This window comes from Purpureocillium lilacinum (assembly GCF_023168085.1).
Source record: "Purpureocillium lilacinum CBS 284.36 DNA, scaffold_6, whole genome shotgun sequence".
Taxonomy (NCBI): domain Eukaryota; kingdom Fungi; phylum Ascomycota; class Sordariomycetes; order Hypocreales; family Ophiocordycipitaceae; genus Purpureocillium; species Purpureocillium lilacinum.
The window spans coordinates 1222135-1240898 of NW_027072116.1; positions in this window are offsets into that span (position 1 = coordinate 1222135).

Below are 18764 nucleotides of genomic sequence, written 5' to 3' on the forward strand. Positions count from 1 at the left end.
TTAGGATCTTATATTGACTGCTTGCTTGCTTTTTGTCTAGGTGCCGCGCCACCCCTACATACGTACCTTGCCCCCCAGTCTCAACCCTGGTAATGGCGTTTTCCGCCGTTGAAACTCCCATCCATCACATCTCATTTTCTTGTCGTGCGCGAGTATTACTGTACGCTGGTTCTGCTCTTTCTTTCGTGCGCCTATTCCCCGCCGCCGCACCCGCTCGTGTTGAGGTATAATGCTCGCCTCGGCGGCGCATGGGTAGGTATGTAGGTACTTTGTGCGAAGCAACGTAGGTACTGAATCAAACAAAACAGGAAGGCCTTTTTGTCGACCCAGTTGCGGCCGCCCCATGGTTGCGTGCGTCTGCGCAAGCGTCTCATCATCCGTCAAACAAGGCAGTCATGTGCTCTACACTCCGTAGTCCGTGCAAGTTGCGCTTGTGATAGACAGCGGCAGGTACGGGGGAGCCATGGGTGAGCCCCAACGCCCAGGGCCATACTCGGTAGGCCTTGTTTCCGCGAAAAGCGGCAAAGGAAAGACAAAGGAGCCAACAGTCTTTCGGAAACAGGGCCGGTTTCGTGGACGTCTTGCGAGGGCCGCGCAAGTGCCGGCGTTGCTCGCTCGGCCACGGCACTTACAGATTCCAGCAACCAGGACACCAACCCAACATCCACTGCAGAAGAACGTCCTGCTCTCTCTTTCCCCTTCTCTTCTGCTTTCTTCTTTCAATGGCGTTTCCTGCACTGCATGCCTGCAGTCGTCAGTATCAGCGCAATATTGCAGATCGAGGTGTTCGCGCCACCAAGAGGATGTTCAGCTCCCCCGCAACGCGCAAGACAACAACTGCCATTATTTGGCGTGTCATGACGTATTGCGCTGCAGCAAAATGCAACACCTGCCGCATAAAGAAGAAAAGCGCAGACGCCATTTCGGCGCTTCTCTCGAAACCTGGCCGCCGCGCCGCGCCACGGCATCTGCCGCGCTGATCAGGGCGTGTGCCTCGGCAGGGTTTGGTTAGGCTGGCGAGACAGCCCTTCTCCGACGGGTGATATCAACCTCATGCGCGCGTGCCCGCAGGTGCAGCAAGGGGGCGCGGCTGGCTGTGCTCAACCCCTCCTCCTCCTCCTCATGATCCCCTCTTCCTCCAACGGCTTCAACGGGGAGCACACCCTGGTCAGCGCATCATGACCACCACCATCAACCACCCACGTTGCGCCGTGGAATCTAATACACTCTGTCGGTATCCCACCAACGCCTGCTGTTGAGGGGAAGCAAGGGGAGACGGGTAAGGGGTGGCAAAGGGACGCAGCCGGCGGCAACTGCCACGCGCACGCATGCGTATCGTCCGGAAGCCCTTCCCGGGTCGATGAGATGCCGCGACGAGACTCGTCGCCAACTCCCATACACCAACCCTGCATGCATGCATGCAGGAGTGCATGCTGTATCTTGCATGTGCTCCACGGCGCAGCCAACACACCAGACCAGACCTGCTTCCGGCCCGCCAGCGTGGTAGCATCTCCGGTCTTGTTTCTAGCTCTCGGCGCATGAGCACGTATCAGCGAGGGGCGCGCATGCGCTGGCTTCTTTGTACCGAGCAAGCGGTACCCATGGTCTTGAACCGAGCCCGTCTGCCGCCTTCAACCCCATCTCCCATGATATTCGACACGTTCCTGCAGGCACGCCTCCCCAAGACCGGCAGGGGGGAGGGCGTACGATGCCTAGTCTATCATCGTCCATCAGTGCACCGTTTCAGGAGAGGGATGACTATTCAATACTTACAGGACGGCTGTTCCGGCCCGCCCTCCGCGAAGCTGTATGCTTGACTGATATTAGCCCGTCTCAAACGCCTCCCCGTCTCCTGGCTCACGGCAACGCTTCCGGGCTATAACGACCCTGTCCAATAGTATTCTTGGCGAACGTCCGAGCATGTCCGCGGCGAACTTCAAACTTGGCAGGACGCAATCTCGTGTATTGTTCGGTGAGTCGCGCAAGATAGTCCGACCTGACACGGCCCCGGACATCCGTGTCCTGTCAGTGACGGCTTTGCCCAGGCCGGTGCGAGTCAAGCGCACGCCGGATGCACGCCCTTTCCCCGCCATATCTTGAAGCGCTGAACTATCATTGGCGTGGAGGGAATTGACATCCCCCGCGGAGAAGAGCAGACGCGATGCATACCCCTGGGGATGGAGAGTGGTGTCCGGAGGCCTCAAGTCTGTGCCTCGCATGCAGTCTGCGCTAATGGAAGCCCTATAGACGTCGCGAGGCTCGGATGTCGCATCGGGGGTCCTTCGCAACCGGCCACTCCAGGCGCAGGACGGGCAAGCACGACTCGTGGCCAACCCGGTCGACCGCCATGTTGTCGGCGAGGTCGTGCCACCGTCGATGCTCTTCTAGACCGTGCTCATCAGCTCAGCGATGCGACGGCGTGTTCGTACTGAGAAGCTCTGTGCATGCGCGGCACCTGTAAGCAGGCGTTGTTCTTCCCCTGAAGCCTCTTCCACCAGCATTTCGAAGCACCATCTCGTAGAACGAAAGCGCCATGGGCTATCCCTGAGGCCGGTCAGCGTACAAGTCGCGAAGTCAGGGAACAAATAGGGGGTACTTCAAACAATTCAGCTTCGCTCGACCTTCTGGAATGAGTCCATACTTCCTTCAGAATGCAAGAAGCTTGTGTGAACGTCGCGTATCAGCCGCGCCGCGAGAACCACGAGTGTTTTGGCATTATAGAACTTGCCTCAACGGGCTTCTTGCAGTGCTGCCGCGCAGGGACGTACGCCATGGATACATGTCAACAAGGTACATACGACCTGTAGATACCACAACGGCGAGTCAGTCGCTTTCAATGTCATCAGCCTCGTCCAACACGACCGCCCGAGCAGTTGTTGTCGGGATGAAGTGCGTCGCGCCCAGCCGACGTAGTGCATGGGACCCAGTCGACGTCCTGCGGACGCGAGACTGGGGAAAATGTGCCGTTTCGAAGAAAGGCCACGATACACAAAGTATTGCGGCTCTGGTCAGGGGGCATGTCCGAATCTAGGTCGTGTAAGCAGGGGCTCTTCCGCTCGACAGTTGAGGCGCTGCCCCTTTTGGTACGGGGACGAATGGCTTGACACGACTTCGTCCACGGGGGCCGCGCAGGCAGCCCTTGGCAGACAATAATCCTGCGATTGCAATTCGCCAAGCCATGCATACGGGACGTGACTTGTGACACGCCGCGCGCGCGACGGCTCCCGATCTGTTGACAGGTGAGACGCGAGGCTTGTCTCGTGTCGTGTAACCACCACCGGTCGGTCCATCGGGACGTTGAGAGGGCTTTTGTGTTCTCGCACCCAGAGACTCTGAAGCCCAATGGCCGATGAGACCAGCCCATTGTCCCCGATCGCTGCTAGGTGGTTGCGGCCATATGTCGCACCGCATGTCCTCGCCTCGCCGTCATTCAGCGCAACAGGGGCCATCAACTGCATGCACGTCAGGGAACGACCAGGGAACATTGGTTCAATCAATCTACCGATTGATTGACCTGAGTCTCTCGCGCCGTCGCGCATGTCACCAGACTTGAGTCAATCTCAATGAGATTGGAGATTGGCGACCTGCCACGGCCCCCCTGCACTTCTCGACCCCTCGGCAGCTCGACGAAGTCGCAGGTTTGAAGATGAGATTTACCCTCGAAAGCCAGCCATCCGTCCAGAGTGAGCGTTGATACTGGGTACGCGGCGCGGCACTGCAAATAAGCCAGGCTGCATGTTGCAAGACGTTTGGCTGTATTGCGAGATCGCAAAGACAGAGGACGTGATCCATCCCCAGCCGCATGGCAAAAGGCCTCGCAACTTTCACTTCCAAGGAGGCTCTGCAGGTGGAAGAAGGATTCGCATGTCCAATGAATCAACTTTGATTCAAGACTCTGTTGCACAAGTACAAGAACCAAGTGGGAGAGCTTTGATGTCGTACTGCAGCCACTTGGCTGGTGTTTTGCGCAGTCGGCAGCACAGAGATCACACGCGTCGAGTCGCCGTGTCTGTTCAACGGATGGCCGTCGAGGGCTCGTTCATGCAGTTTGGGCGCTATTTTCCTTGGGGATTCTCATCAGTTACAATATCCGACGCGATTTAGGGCCAGTTTTGCCCTTGCCATTGAGATTTACGTTGGACCCTCGATCTCTTCTGGTCGGCCTCTGAGGCTCCAGAACAAACAACAATCGAGCCTGCTGTCCGGGGGCGGAATACGAAGGGTGCAAGTCAGATACGCGTAACGGGCTCACATGGCCAGGGTAGAAATTTCACACTGCTGGACTTGCACCCTCGAACTATGACAAACAGAATGCCTCTCCTGCTTGGTTTCTTGTCCCAGAAACGAAACAGCCTGTCAAGTGTTCCCGTGGCCACTTCAATCCAAGGGTCTCCCTGTTCCTGTCGACACATCATGTGTGGGGAGGTGAGCGCCACAGCGCCGCCAGGCCCGCTGTACCAGACTTCGATCCCTGCAACAGGCCATTACGGTGCGGCCGACACCATCGTCGACCGCCATGTCCGCTTACATCGCCGGGCGTGCCACGGCTGTCATCGAGGATCTTCAGTCGGGTCGGCCTGTGCGGAGTTCCGGATCCAGGGACGACATCTCGGTTCGTGCGGACGCGCAGGCGATCATCGGCCTTGGCATAAGACCATGGATGCCAATACCATAGCCCGTCCACCGGAGCCGAGGTAACAACGCTTGCGCTGAAGCTCATCCATGCTTTGGATGATGCACTCCAAGGCAGCGATGGCGGACTGGACCGGCTCTGACTCGCGCGACGCATCACAAGTCAACTGTCAGAGTGATCCGTCGTCGGCCTAGCAAAGCACTATCCCGGATTGACAGCCCTACCGGCCTACAATCCTATCTGCTTGGTGCCGAAAATGTGACACGCTAGGCTCGGGTCCGTGGGCGCCATGATCACCACGGGTTCAATAGACGACCCGGTAGCGCAGCGCGGTAGCTCCCGAGGCGTCTGGTCAAATCCCTCGTAGCGGGTTGTGTCACATCGCCGGAAGAGCCATTTTTGGTCGACCAAGGCATGGCATCAGTGCCTTCGGAGAAAAACCGCCAGACGGTGGACGGGCTCGACTCCCAGTCGAGTTAGTCGCCCGTTTGCTCGCTGTCTCCGCCGTATCGGGAGGAGGGAGCAAGACCCGCCTAGGGAAACGAGACGGATACTGTTCCATCGGGCGTTTTCTGTTGATGTGCAACGGGTGCAAGGGAGCGCTAAACTTGGCAGCGGCTCCGAAGGCACGCTGTCACGACGATCAGGTCCCCAACAGGACCAACCACTCGGGTCCCAATCGTATCGTGCGCCGTCTGGACGGGTCAAACGGGGCTTGAGGATCTGTGCGGTACGTATGATGATGTTTCTGGGGCTCTCGTCCTTGAAGCGTGACAACAAGACGGCCACGGCCAGCGCAGGTGTCCCTGCCAACCAGCAAGGCGTGCTTTCTCGACATGCGTTGTCCAGCTCAGAGCAATCCGTGGCTAGCTACCTTACAAAGCGTTACGTACCTTGCTGACCCTCGGCATGCGCGTCTTGGTGCTGTAGCTGCCCCCCGCAGTGACGAGTTCGCGACGACAACTCGGCCGGGCCTGCGGGCAGTGTCGACAGCACAGGTGCAGCCCGCTGGACCCTGATGCTTGTCAGCTGAGGACCGGTACGCTTCAGGTGGGAGATCCCTAATCTCCAAGCTTCACATGACAAGTCCAGAGGTACTGCACGGGGTGGAGGCGCGGCTAGCGACCACTTGCGTGGTGGCGGCTGCATTGTGTAGGTAGGCCGAGTCGGCACCTGCGCCGGGACTTTTCGACGTCTCGGATCTCGGGTCCTACCGCGGGAATTTCCCAATCAGGAAGGGCCTGGAGGTGACGAAACGGAACGGCTGTGAGCCGTTAGCCGACGACGGCGGCTCCTCCACCGAATCCATCTCGGTCCATCTACTCATCGTCGGGACGTGGGGAGGCGATCGTACCACGAACCGGACCGGACTGGAATGGACTGGACTGGGCCGCCTCCGGATGTCTAGCGAGCGACTATCGGCGGGCGAGGTGGGCTCACCTAAACTGAGTCGTTTGCCATCCATCCTCGCCCTCGGGCGGCCAGGCAGGACAAGGCGAGCAACTGCAAAGGATTCAATCCCTCGTCGTCAGAGTCGACGCCTGGCAAGTGGATGCGATTGGCCGTGAAATGCGATTGGCCGCTGGCAAGTACCGGATGGCGCCATGTTGTCGTCCCTGTGCCGTGAGCGAAGGCCGCCCACCCGCAATGCCACCACACCAAATGCAGCGCACCACTTGGTACGGCATCTTCCGCCCTCTGGTTGGCTGCCCGGCACTCGTCCGAGGCACTCTGTTTTGAGTTTCTCCCGTCCCTCCCAATCTAGGTCGCTGTCATCACGTCCTGGACCCTGCATCGTCGACGCTGGCTGTTCGTGTCTCCTCGCCTCGCCGTTCCTGTCAACGGGGCTTGTCCAGGCTTCGCTATCTCCCGATAAGCTCACCCCGTCCAGCTGAGAGCCCGTGCAAGCCAGGCCTACACCCATCGTCGCCTTCTGCGTTGCAGCATCGGCGTCTGTTTCACCCTGACGCAGGGTGCTCGTGGCCGTGGATCCAGCAGTCGATGTCGTCAACCGCCTCGGGCCTCGCTTCCAGCCACTACAAGTCCGCAATGAATCGTTCATCTGCTCAAGCCAGATTCATCCCTGTCGCGGTGGATCCAACGACCCGACTCCGTACTCTCCTGTTGCCTGTTGCTACCTTGACAATTCCCCCATAGGAAAGGGCATGGAGACGGCCAGCTCGAATCGATGTGCCTATTGTGCGTTAGCCTCGCATCTCCGAGACATCCCTCTTCGCACGCGTTGGCGACCCTGGTGAAGCTGGGCACACGCTCCCGCCACCGTTCCTTTCGCACTAAACGTCATGCAGCCTGCTGAACGACAAAGAAGAAGGTTTCTGATGTCTCGCTATTAGCCCCAGGGAGTCGTCTCTTGGCTCTTGGTACTGTAATGGGTAATACCACGTTGGCTTACCGACTCGGTCCACGCAGTTCAGTTGCCAGAACTTCAGTACAGCTGCATACAAAGCAGGCCTGCATCTTGCTGAACCAGTGCATCGTCAGAGATAAGCACGTGAACGGAGCCAGACGTCCGTGACACAGAAAATTCCCGCTGCGTACTTCTATTTTGGCTGCTGGACTGGATCCACCGGTTTGAATGTGACGTCCTGAACAATCTCGCGATGGATTACTTCCGATGCCAGAGCTCACGCTTGGGACAATCTTTGTATACCTATTGAGTTAGGAGATACACTGCCGAGGCATGACGCGAATGAACATCCACCCGTTGGCTCGAGAGCACTGCGGCTATCGAATTCACATCCATAGCAACTGCAGAGCCGACGCAAGATGCCAATTCGGTCGCATGCCACGAAATCTGGAGCTGCCTTCGGAACTGTTGAACCATGATCCATTGACGTACAAACACCAGCCGGGTGTCGTGTCGAGAGGTAAGGGCGATGGTAATGGCTCGCTTTTGGGCACGAGACGTGCCGTTCAATCAGGGGTCAGGCAGCCCGTGTCACGCCACTCACTTGCGGCTAGCTAGCTATCCAGCTAGTGAACTTGCTCACTCGAAGGTGACGAGCCGCCGCGGCGCGGAGTATATCACGATATCGCCGCTTTTGCCAAGAATGATTCCTGATGCTGTGCAAACAGTGGTCGTAGTTAGCCAAATGCAGTAGCGCTGGACACCTCAGGATCCATTTTGGGGGTACGTCTGTTGCTCTCAGACGAGGTCCACTCACCCGAGCCATCCTGAATGGTAAATGGAGACCTCGACAGAGAACGGGACGAAGCCAGTGGTGTAAAATCCCTAAAGCAGCTGCAGAAAGACCACCAACGCAATCCTTGGACAAAGCTGTCCTTCGTATGTCGGCAGCCTTCCACACTGGTAGTGCGAGAGGCTTTTGTCGGACCCCAGTGGCAACGAGGCATCTGACTTAGGATCAATGTTGTTCGTCTCATGTCGAAAATTACGCTTGAGAGCCGAGCCCACCAGCTGCGCGGGACGGATCTACATCTTCATCGCGGTTCAGGGCATAGCGTAGCAGTTGATTCCGTGCGCAAAGACAGCTTGTATTGGCTGTTAATGAGGCTCCCGCAGAAGGCCATGTGCTCGACGAGGTCGCATCCTCCTTGGTGCTATCGTCGTATTCAGTACGAGCGTCGCGCCCGACGCTGAGGATTCGCGCCGCCAGCGTTGATATCCGTTTCAGTCTACACCAGCTCGGACTGGTCGCTCCGACTCATGGTAAGCAACTGCGTATCAATGAGATTGTCGAGGCTCGTAGCCGGCCACAATGCCGATGGTCGGGCGGACTAAGCTCGATTTCGAACCTTCCCCGAGATGATCTGCTCTGTCAAAACGTGGCAATGACGCCCATGGCGGAAATGGCGGGTGATGGCGAGATTTGGGGCTGAGGTTGCCCGCTACTGTTGGCCGAGGGCCAGCACAGGCGGCTGGCGCCACCGGAGGAGGCGTGGTGGCTCTCAACTTCAGGGACAATTCGCGGGGGGGTGTAGGATGTACTGTACCGCACTGCGGAGTATGAGCACAGCGTCGTGTCTGTGGCGCCGTCCAGGCTCAATTTGTCATGGCGGGCAGCAGCGAGGCGTCTGAGCATCTGCGACATCCGGCACGTGGCATCCATTTGCCCTGAGCCGGTGTTTCGGCATGAGGTGCACAGGTGGACACCAACCTCACATCCAAATGACTCTTAGCCGTTCGCTGGCAAAATGGGCCGCCAGCAAATCAAGTCGTCCCAAGTCGAACCCAGAAGAGGCAAGTCGTGAGTTTGACAATGTTCGCGCCTCAATCGGATGGCATGAGGTCGGTGAATCCTTGGGGGCGAATGTGCAAGATGGTGTACTCCGACCAAGGGCCGAGACGGCCATGGTGCCCAAGCAAGAGGTCCGCGAATGTTGCATACCGAAACAAGGGTCGAACGTGCCCCCAAGAAGCCTGCGGCGAGCGCCTTGCCCGTTGGTGCTCGCGGAACAGCTTAGTGCAAAATTGCTCTCGCAAGCCACTTCGTAGACGTTGCCGGTCTTGCGGTCCGGCGAGGAGCTGCTCCTGGAGCCATGGGCGTAAGTGTTTGACAGGCCACGCTGATGCCAGTCGCGCAGGAGATTCGGCTGATGCGGCCGACCCTGGGCCTGCCACGCGAGCTCGCGGAGTCATGGGCGGATGCAGGGGCTGCGGCGTGGCAGGGGCTGGTGGAAGATATTCAGAGATTCTTACTTGCTCGACAGGAACGGCAAAGCAGCTCGAGGGCGAAGCCGAGCATGCGGAGTCACGACGGCTGGAGTCGGCGGAAGTTGGGGCTGATTCTCACAACGCCGTGGAAGCATTCAGGCCGACAATTGATGGCTCACGCCATTCACGCATGCATCACATGAGAAATACGAGTTTCGGCTGTGAGCCAGGGGATGAGCTGCCACGTATGCTCCAGGTTGGAATGTTTGGTGGTACTTGAGGATGAGGTACCGATCTTGGCCATCAACTTGCAGGCCTTGTGTCGCCTTCCTCCAGGCATTGGACGCCTGAGATGAGGACGTGCCAGTCGCGCTTGCCCAAAGCAAGGAAGCGAACGCGGAAGTTGCGGGCTGGGGCGCGCCTGCCCGCCATCCTGCCCGCCATCTTGCGCCCCGGCCGAGTCTGCGTGCGTCAATCGAATCTGCCGCAACCGCGCCAGAAGCGGGGAGGAAGCCATCGAAGGTCACCGCCGCCAGGCCATCAGCCTCCCAGAAGCGCCCCCCAGCCCCTGCAACGCGCCACCTCACCTTCGAGACCAGCTGCAGAAGAAGACGAAACGAAGCCATCTCCTCAGATGGCTGTGATGGGCCGACCGGTCAGCACGCCCATGCATGTCGGTGTGCGCCTCCGATATCCACGGCGCGCGAACCGCTGCCAGACAATGCAAATCCGCACGCGTACCATCGGCGACAGGCCCGATGTGGAGTCGTGGACGCGGCCCCTGGGCCCGACGCGGGCACAAACGCTCATCATCTGCAGGTTGGCGGCGCTTGTCCCGGCAGCACGAGTATTAGCCTGCGTCGCCGAGCGCGGTCTGACATGTCGCAGGGCCACAGAATCGAGATGAGGAGGCGCGCCACGTCGTTGCAGCCCTTCATCAAACCGCGCTGCGATCAGCGGCGAAATTTAGCACCCCCCCAAAGACGGCGTGCTCAAGACGAGCTAACGCTGAGCCCACCGACGAGCCATGGCAGCCAACGTGTGGCGCCAATCCGGGCCCGCTGATGCGCGACGCGGGATGGATGGCTGGAGCCCTGGCAGCGTGCGGCAGACGGCGGCGATGAACAGGGTCCCGACTCGTGGCCGACTGGGGTCTGGCGGGATTCGACAGCGCGGGGTCGATGGCAACGCCTCTCGTTGGTCCACGGTGCTCACCGTGTGGTGGCCAGCCATTGCGCCGACAGCCAGCCCAGCGCAAGCGACCATGACCTCGCCCATCGACCTAGCACTACTACCCTACAACGGCCGGCGCGAGGCAACGAGACGCCATCAAGATGCGATTGGGAGGCAAGCTGGAACCCGACAGCCGGGCTGGGTAGGTGCCTGTGTCTCAATCTCGAGGTTTTCGGCAGGATCGACGGCATTCCGAACGGCACGCGGCAAACGGGGCCGTCTGAGGCCTCGTTGAACTTTGATCAGGTTAACTTCGGGCTACAGGCTCAATCGTCAGGCGAGAAACAAGTCCACTCACTCGCACGAGACGAACCATGCCTGGCCGCGACCGGGATGCCCACACCACCACCCATCGGAGCCGACGAATTCCAGCTGAGAACCGCAGCGTCACGACCCAAGAGGCGTGTTGATGGCTGCTTCCCACCGAGACTAGCTGCCGTGGCTACCATTATCCACCGATAGCTGCGCCGGCGTCGTGGGTGGGAGAACGGGTCTCTTGGCGGTAGGATACGGTGGCAGAGGAAAAGCGCCCACTGCATTGTCCACCAGTGTCCGATTAGCTCGCGGCCATCGCTGCCACAGCTGCGGATCCCCCCCTTGGCTGTTGAACATTGCAACGCCCTGGAGAGCGCCCGTTCGCATTCTGCGACCCAGGCAGCCACTGTGGTGGCCACGCCCCCAGAAGTCGCAGCGGGATCTCTCCCACTGCACAGACTGCCCATTACAGTTGGAAGGCTCCACGCGTCTTAGCAGCTCCCAGGTAATCCAGTGGACCCATCCTAGGCCCACGTCTTGGTACAGACCGTGAAGCCAGCGGAGCAACTCCCAAGACAGTGACCCAATGCCACCAGTGTCCACCCGCAATTGCGTATCAGGGGCCCATGAGCCGCAAACCCGTCTACAGCATTGCCCATCAAGGTTCTGCCTCCTCGTTTACGAGGGCACTGGCGGAGTTGACGTTTGCGCCCGGCAACCCCGCTCGTGAGTGGAAAAGCAGGAATTCTCCGGGGCAGCGGCGTGACCCGTGCCTCCGAGTGCATCACGACCAGTACATACAATCACCACTGTCTCAGTTTGCCCGCAGCAGATCAGCAAAGTCAGGCTTCATCGTGCCTCCTATCCCCGGAGATTTCCCGAACGTTTCTATCTCTGCCAATTCCTCACGTACGTTACGTCTTACCAAATGCATCTACGTCGGCAGCAGGAAACACGTTGACGCAAGTCCTCATGTTCGCAAAGCTGGCCGGCTCAAGGGCGGCCTCGGGAGGTTCCTGTCTGGGCGAATAGACAAGCATCGTCTTACGGGTAGCGAAGAGGATCATCGTTACCCTGAAACGCATTGGAGGAGGTCGTCGCTGATGATCCGGTACATCGCCGGCCTCGAGCCAACTGAATCGGACAATGCCTCGCTATTACCCGTGCCTCGTGAGCAGGAAACAGGGGACTGCGATGGTGTCATGGCTTGCTCAATGCATCCACAGGTGGGTCCGTACCTCGTACAGGGGTGTGAGTCGGCGACAAGGAACGACTTGTGTGCCTGGTCCGGTGTGTAGGGCAGAGCCGACGCCCTCTGCCCGCAGTGGGCGACAAGAGGGCCAGGCCTTGGGTTTGATTAACTGCGTTAGCGGCCATGCAGTCTCTTCTTGTCCAGCGATGCCGAGGGGTTCCGACTCCTCAACTTAGGAGGGATGCTGGCGGTGGTGCAGATCACTGGCGCCAATCGGTGGTAACACGAGATTCGATGAGGAGCCTCAGGCGACCGGCCGGCGGACCTCTTGGCGACCTTGCCTGGACAGCATCTTGAGAGCAAAATACGTACAGTGGACGACTCGTCACATGCCTGCTGGACGACACGGCGCCAGGCCCATTGCGCACCGATGACCCCTGATATTCTGCATGGTGACTGGGGAGCATGCGGCGCTCACCAGTGATGGCGGAGACTTGAGCCAGCCGGCGCTGGGCTTGTCAAACCCGGATCGGCCGTGGTCGGGCTGCAACTGCTGAGGCCGATAGACTGTCACGAATCCCCGGATGGCGATTGTGTGACGCCACTTCCCCCTGGCACGTCCCCTGCATCCGTTGCGCCCACCACTTGATCAGGCGGCGGCCTGCAACAAGCAGAGTTTCGCAGTCTCGAGTGCCGACGCGTTCCGCTACGAAGCCGGCAGCAGATCTTCCAGGACTTGCAGTCGAATATGGGAAGCTTTTGTGCGAGAGTATCGGTAACGATGCGTCAGCGACGGACCAGCTGAGCCTGGGAAACATGACGATGCTCACCGTCGAAGACCGATGTGGAGGATGGCGAGCTGTCAAGCACGGCTGGTGGAGCGAGGCCGACGGCAGGCCTGGCTCTCCCGCTCAACTAATTCTCGACAAATTAGCGGCACGTAGCGGCCACCGCCGCTGAAGCCAGAGACGATCCACAATCGCCGACTGATCGCCTGGGAGGATTGGTTGAGGGCGAGCCGCCCATCCGTGCTCGCCTCATGCATGGGGCGTGCATGAACCACACGAAGGACCACACAAAGCACCTCCCACTAGCAGGCATAAATCAGCAAGACGCCAGCAGCAGCTCTGGTTAGTGACTCGCCCAGTCCCCGCGTCGGCCATAACTCGCCCACAGACGGTGATGTGGTCTGCCTTTGCGCCGCTTAATGACAGGGTGAACGAGAATGCGCTACGTTCCTACAACGGCCGCCCGCCACATGGGTCGCGCACTCGAGCTCGAGGGCAATCGCGGCGGTCATGCCTGGCAGATGCCAGTCTGCACTGGCGCGCCTCCGATACAGAACGCCGATCAAGAGCTGTTGACTCGCTGCCGATGGACAAGTGAGGTACCTGTGCTATCTAGGCCGACGCAACGTTAGACGGGCTTCGGGTGCGGGAGACACGACCGACGGCTCGGGGCCAACGCCTCCCGCCATGTGCTTGTTCCACTCTTGGTTGCGTGACGCCTGCTGGCTCAAAGCCGGCCGTTGGAAACTCCTTCTGGGCCACGCAGACTGGCTTTGGCGCGCCCATGAATGGGGCCCCTTGGGACAAAATGGGGGCATCTCCAGCGCCACGGCGGCCTGGCCGTCGTCCCCAGGGTCCCCACGCCTTCAGCGGAAGCAATGCCGGTTCTGAGTGGGCCCGCCGTGGCTCGCAGACGGGCCTCGCCAGATGATCTGCAGAGCGTCTCCGCTTGGCCCGTCATCGTCGCCATGCCTTTCACGTGAGAAAGACGTCGGGGCGTCCGGAGCCGCATCGGCGCGACTCGCAGCGTGTGTTTGGGCTGGCTTCAATGATGCCGTTGCGACTGCCGGGTCGCACTCCCGACCGGACGGACAGGTTCCACGTTGCCCGCTCAGTGAGTTGGTTGCCAACCAAAGCGCCTCGTGGAGCTCGGGTGGCCTGGGGTTGCATTTGGTGGCTGTCATGGAACACTTCCCGACTGAAACCTTGTGACCGTACGCAACACCTGCAATCACCAAAGTCCGTGTCAGTCTCGCGTGGCCGCATGGGCTTATGCATTCCTGAGCTGGGTCGTGGCCCTTAGCCCCTGAGTTCATTCACGCTGGTGCCGATCGGTTTTGACCGCACTCGAACAAAGCAGGGACCTAACACATCGCGTGATTTTATCGCCTGGCTGCCAGATCCTGACGTCGACTGCACACGGGCTCTTTGTGTTGGGCGCATACAGATGGGGGACAACGAATTTGGCCGCGAGAATCGTCGGTGCCTACGAAGTACGCGACAAAGCACCCGAACCGGGATGACCGACTTTTGCGTCCTTGCTGCTACGGGCATAGCCGGATCTGACTTCAAGTCGGAGAAATGGAACCGTCCCGCGGCCATGGAGATACGAATCAAAGGCTATTTGATACAGCATGCTTCGAAAAGTATGTGCTTCCTGCCGGTGCGCGAGGGGAGGGGTGCCCACCAGGATCCCCAGGGAAACTGCATCGCCACGGTACCCCTGCATCATCGCGCATTGCCGAGAGCATCTGCGGCGCCCCTCACGCAGAACGAGGCCGTTGCCGGCCCAAGGTTTGATGTCGAGCAGTCGCAGCTGCACACCAGCCTGCTGAGCAATGATGAGGGATCGTGCCGGAGATAGGCCAGGTCCACGTGCGTGCGTGGTATCATTGTGCGTCATGGGCACGCTCACCAACTGTTTTGGCGCACCTGTGGTTCGGGAGCACGGCCGGGAACAAGCACCGTTGAAGACGAGCACCCCACAGCCTTCTTCGGGACCGGCGCCGGGCGCTGGTTGGCGCCCTCAGCCTGGGTGTGGGACGCGACAGGCGGCCAAACGCCTCCCGTGATATTCCCTTGGGCGCTCTCCGCAAAGCACAATGCATTTTAAACTTTGCACCGACGCGTAATTACCGGGGAGGCAGCTCTGAACCTAATCGGGCCCGGTATCGACAAAGGTCCTCGGAATGGAGGTCTTGGCCAACGCTGTCTGCCAGGAGGCCCCCTGCACTGTGCCTTTCAGAGTCGTACGAGTTGGCTCCGTGGGCCGTGTGGAGATTGCCAGATCGGGCAATAGCTGGTTGCGCCTCGGATGGGATCTTAGGGGACGAGCAGTTGGAGGGCGGGGGGAGCTTTTGCTAGCTTACACGCGGTGGCGGTGACTTTCCGTCGTCGTCGTCGTCGTCGTCGTCGTCGCCAGCTGTGGCGGCAAGTGGCGAACGTCAATTTCTCGGGCGAGTGCCACAGCAGCTGAAGGTCCGGTCCAGCAGCATCATGGAAATTACTAAGGCAGCTGGCGTAGCTGGAGCACACATGGCAGGAGGGGCGGCGCGGATAACTCCCGATGATCTGTCAGCGCGGTGTGGCCTCATATTGCGTTGGGCTAGTGTAATGGCGGGCTTGGCTCAGGACAGCTGCTGATGCTGGTTGTGGACACGGGCAAACGGCGACGATTTTCCGTGGCTTCTCTCGTCAAGGTTCTCTGACTTTATTGACGCGGCTAACGGACGGGTATTACTTGGCTGCGAGCATGGCTGATGCCCCTGGGCCTGCGATATCTCAATGTTTGGGGTTTGGTAGGTAAGGCAGTCAGCCAGTGGCGCAATAGAGCACGTCGTCTAGTAGTCAGCCACCGGCCGAAGCAGGGAACAGGGCTCGAGAAGCACAAGCGACTCCCGTGGGTAGAACCTCAGGACATTCAGGATAAAATGGTTGAGCTCGCTAGAAGCTGGATCGACGCCGGCCTGCGTCGAAGCCTTATCACGGGATGCGCACGGCGCCACTTCCCCGGCCCGACAAGTCTGGGCGCACGTCCTTTTGTGGTGCATTGTGGGACGATGGTATGCACCTCCAATGTTAGTAGGGCAATGCGAGAGAAACGAGCATGCTAGTCAACTCGTGGAAGGGGAGCAGAGGGCGCGCGTGTTTCGTTTGCGTTTGGGCGTTGCATGCGGCACGACTTGGCATGCAAGTTGCTGTTGTCTGCGTGTAGGAAAGGCTCGCAGGGCAGGGGCTGGCTGAACGTATGCACGTAGTGCATGCTCGTCCATTTTTTATTTTAAACTACGGAGTGCTGTGGAGGGGTGTTTTTGCCGTGTCTGATGTGCAGATAGGTATGCGGGGAGAGCAAGTCGAGTGTAAGAGGATGATGCAGTAGCTACGACAACAGCGCCGGCAGCCAAGCAGAGCGTTCATTGTCTTGGTAGGGGCATGGCCAGTACATCGTTGGCCAGAGGCATGGACTCGCAGGCAGGCTTGGAGCTACCCTTGGCCAAGCACCTACCTTGATCAAGTTAATGTGTGGCACGTAGGTAAAGTGCGGACTTAACAGATCCGCAACCCCCGGTTGTTCATTCGTTGTCTATTCCGTCGTCGTGCCGTCAGTCGTCGATAGCGGATCTGCTGGGGGCACGCAGATTTGGACGGACCCCGTTCTGCACAGGGCGAGTCAGGACGCCCGCGTGGGCAGGCGTGGCCCAGTGGCCACCCCCCCTCAAAACCCGCTCTGGGCCCCGTCGAAACGGCAGCGGACGGGCGGGCGAGCGTTTTGAAACATTCCATCTGGGCTGGGCTGGGGAGGGGCCTTGGTTCAGGTTCAGGGTCAGGGCGCACGGTCTGCGGGCATGACTGTGCAGCGGCACAAGCATCATCAGCGGCGGCGGGGGCGCCGGGCGGGTAGCGGCCTTCTTTCCACTGCGCATGCGGCGCCGCACCTGCTGGGCTGGTTGTAGTTAGCGCGTGCAGTGTGTGGTTGGTGGATGACCAGTTGCTGCTGCTGCTGCTGCTGGTGCCCAAGTTGCCCCTCCAGCCTCCCATGGACCTCAAGCAAGGCACCACCACCTACCTCACTGTACCTTACAGGGAGCCGACCCTCCTTCCCGTCTCCAGCCTGGCCAGGCCCGCAGGGGGGGGGGCGCCCCGATGCTTGCCAACCCGCGTCCATTCATGGATGCCCAGGCAAACGCCTGCAGGCACAGTAGGGCATTTGCAGCGACCTGCAGAGCCCTCACAGCACCACATCTCGCGACGACGCAACGCAGGAACCCCGGCCCGGAGCCGCCCAACCCATCCCTCATGCAAACGCACAGCCTGTGGGCTTTGATGTTGCAGCGCCTTGAGCGGGAAGGATTTTCCATCGCAAACACCTCACCTCAACGCGTGAGGAGAAAATCTTGACGCGCGGTAAGCGACTCTGCCAGCCGGCACGCAACAGGAGTAGCAGCGGCCCGGCTCTCGGTACGATACGGCCGTTGGTGCGCCGTGCTGATGCAAGGCTCAACACACCAGCCTTCCTCTCTTGGCTTGCCTTGGCCAGGGGCACATGCCATTCTGACGTGGGTTGCGGAGCACTAGTACTGCCTAGCAGGAACATGAAGAACGACAACGACTGTGTATTACGATCACGCGGTGCCTTGCGCCGCCTGGCCGGCAAGCCGGATGAGGCGGGAGGAGGGAGGGATATGGCGCTGTATCAAATCCCTGTGGAAGCGTTGGCCACAGGGCTGTTACAGCCGATGCCGATTGCAGTAGAAGCCGGGCAAGCCACTCAGCCAGCCTAGTGAGGTGCCGGCAGTGCAGACACACCTTTTGGCGGGAGGGGGTTTGTTCGGGTGGGAGGTGGGATGGGCGCGAGGCCAGGCCTCCAGGGCCGCAACCCAGCCAGCTCCCCCAGCTCTCTTGGCCTGCAGGGCCCGGACGCTGCAAGAACCGAACAGGGGCCTGCGACGCGCGACAGGGCTGCTGCGGGAGGGAGAAAACGCTGGAAGCATGGACGCGGCGTTCTCAACTGCCCTGCCCTTGCCCTGCCTTGCCGGCAGGCTAATACCTCCTCCCATGCCATGACATGAAATCTTGTTAGTTGAATTGAGAGAGTGAGGGGTGGACCAGCCATGCAACTAACTAACAAGCTCCGGCAAAACCTGGCGTGCGGTTGCCGCTGCACGAGATGCGAGGCAAGGCTTCAAACGCGAATGACGATGATCCTACGGCCCAGGGCGGGCAAGATTGGCAGCGCGCGCACCCAGGGCATTGCGGCCGGGGTGACACGAGTAATGCATGCGAGCACAGGTCTGCTTGCATGTACATGTGTCGTTGCTTTGGGCTCTCTCTCGCAAAAAAAGAGATGTGTCAATTCGCCAGGGACCCCCCTCCTCCTCAGAGAATTGATGCATTGATGATTGATATGATGATGATGATTCCGCAGCTACCCCGGACTATAGCGGCAGGTCAACTATACCGACCCGGCCTCGCGACACGGTCCGTTTTGCCTGTTTGTTCGTCGTTCCTTGTTTGCCTGCCCTGCCCTTTTCCCTTGTTGGCATTGATCGTACGTATTAGTAGTAGTACCAGTATTTGACTGTAGCTGTATGCTTTGCCCGTTTACCCGTTCTCGCCCACCACCCGGCGCGGCTCCCGCTCCCGTCCGCCGCGCCGCGCCGCGCCGCGCCCGCGGCTCTGCGTCGTCGTCGTCCCATAATCTGACCATCTCAGGGCGCCCCCTTCCCGGCCCTGGTGGCGGGCGTTGCGCATCGACTGTTTTCCAGAAACGGGCCGGACAATGCTTGGCCCAGCCAGCCACCGGAGCGGAGGAATGACTGCAAGTTGAGAGGCCGGAGGCGGGCATCATATTCTGGGGGAGGGGGGTCCTGCCGACGGCGTCCGTACCTTTACCCCCTCGCCCGCCCGTTGCCCGTCCGCCGCGCCCCGTCCAAACCGGGCCGCAAGCCGCCCATGCAAGAATGCAAGAAACTTGTTCTGCCGCACAGAAGGTACTTGTGCACCAGGGACCGCAGGACGAACGAACAA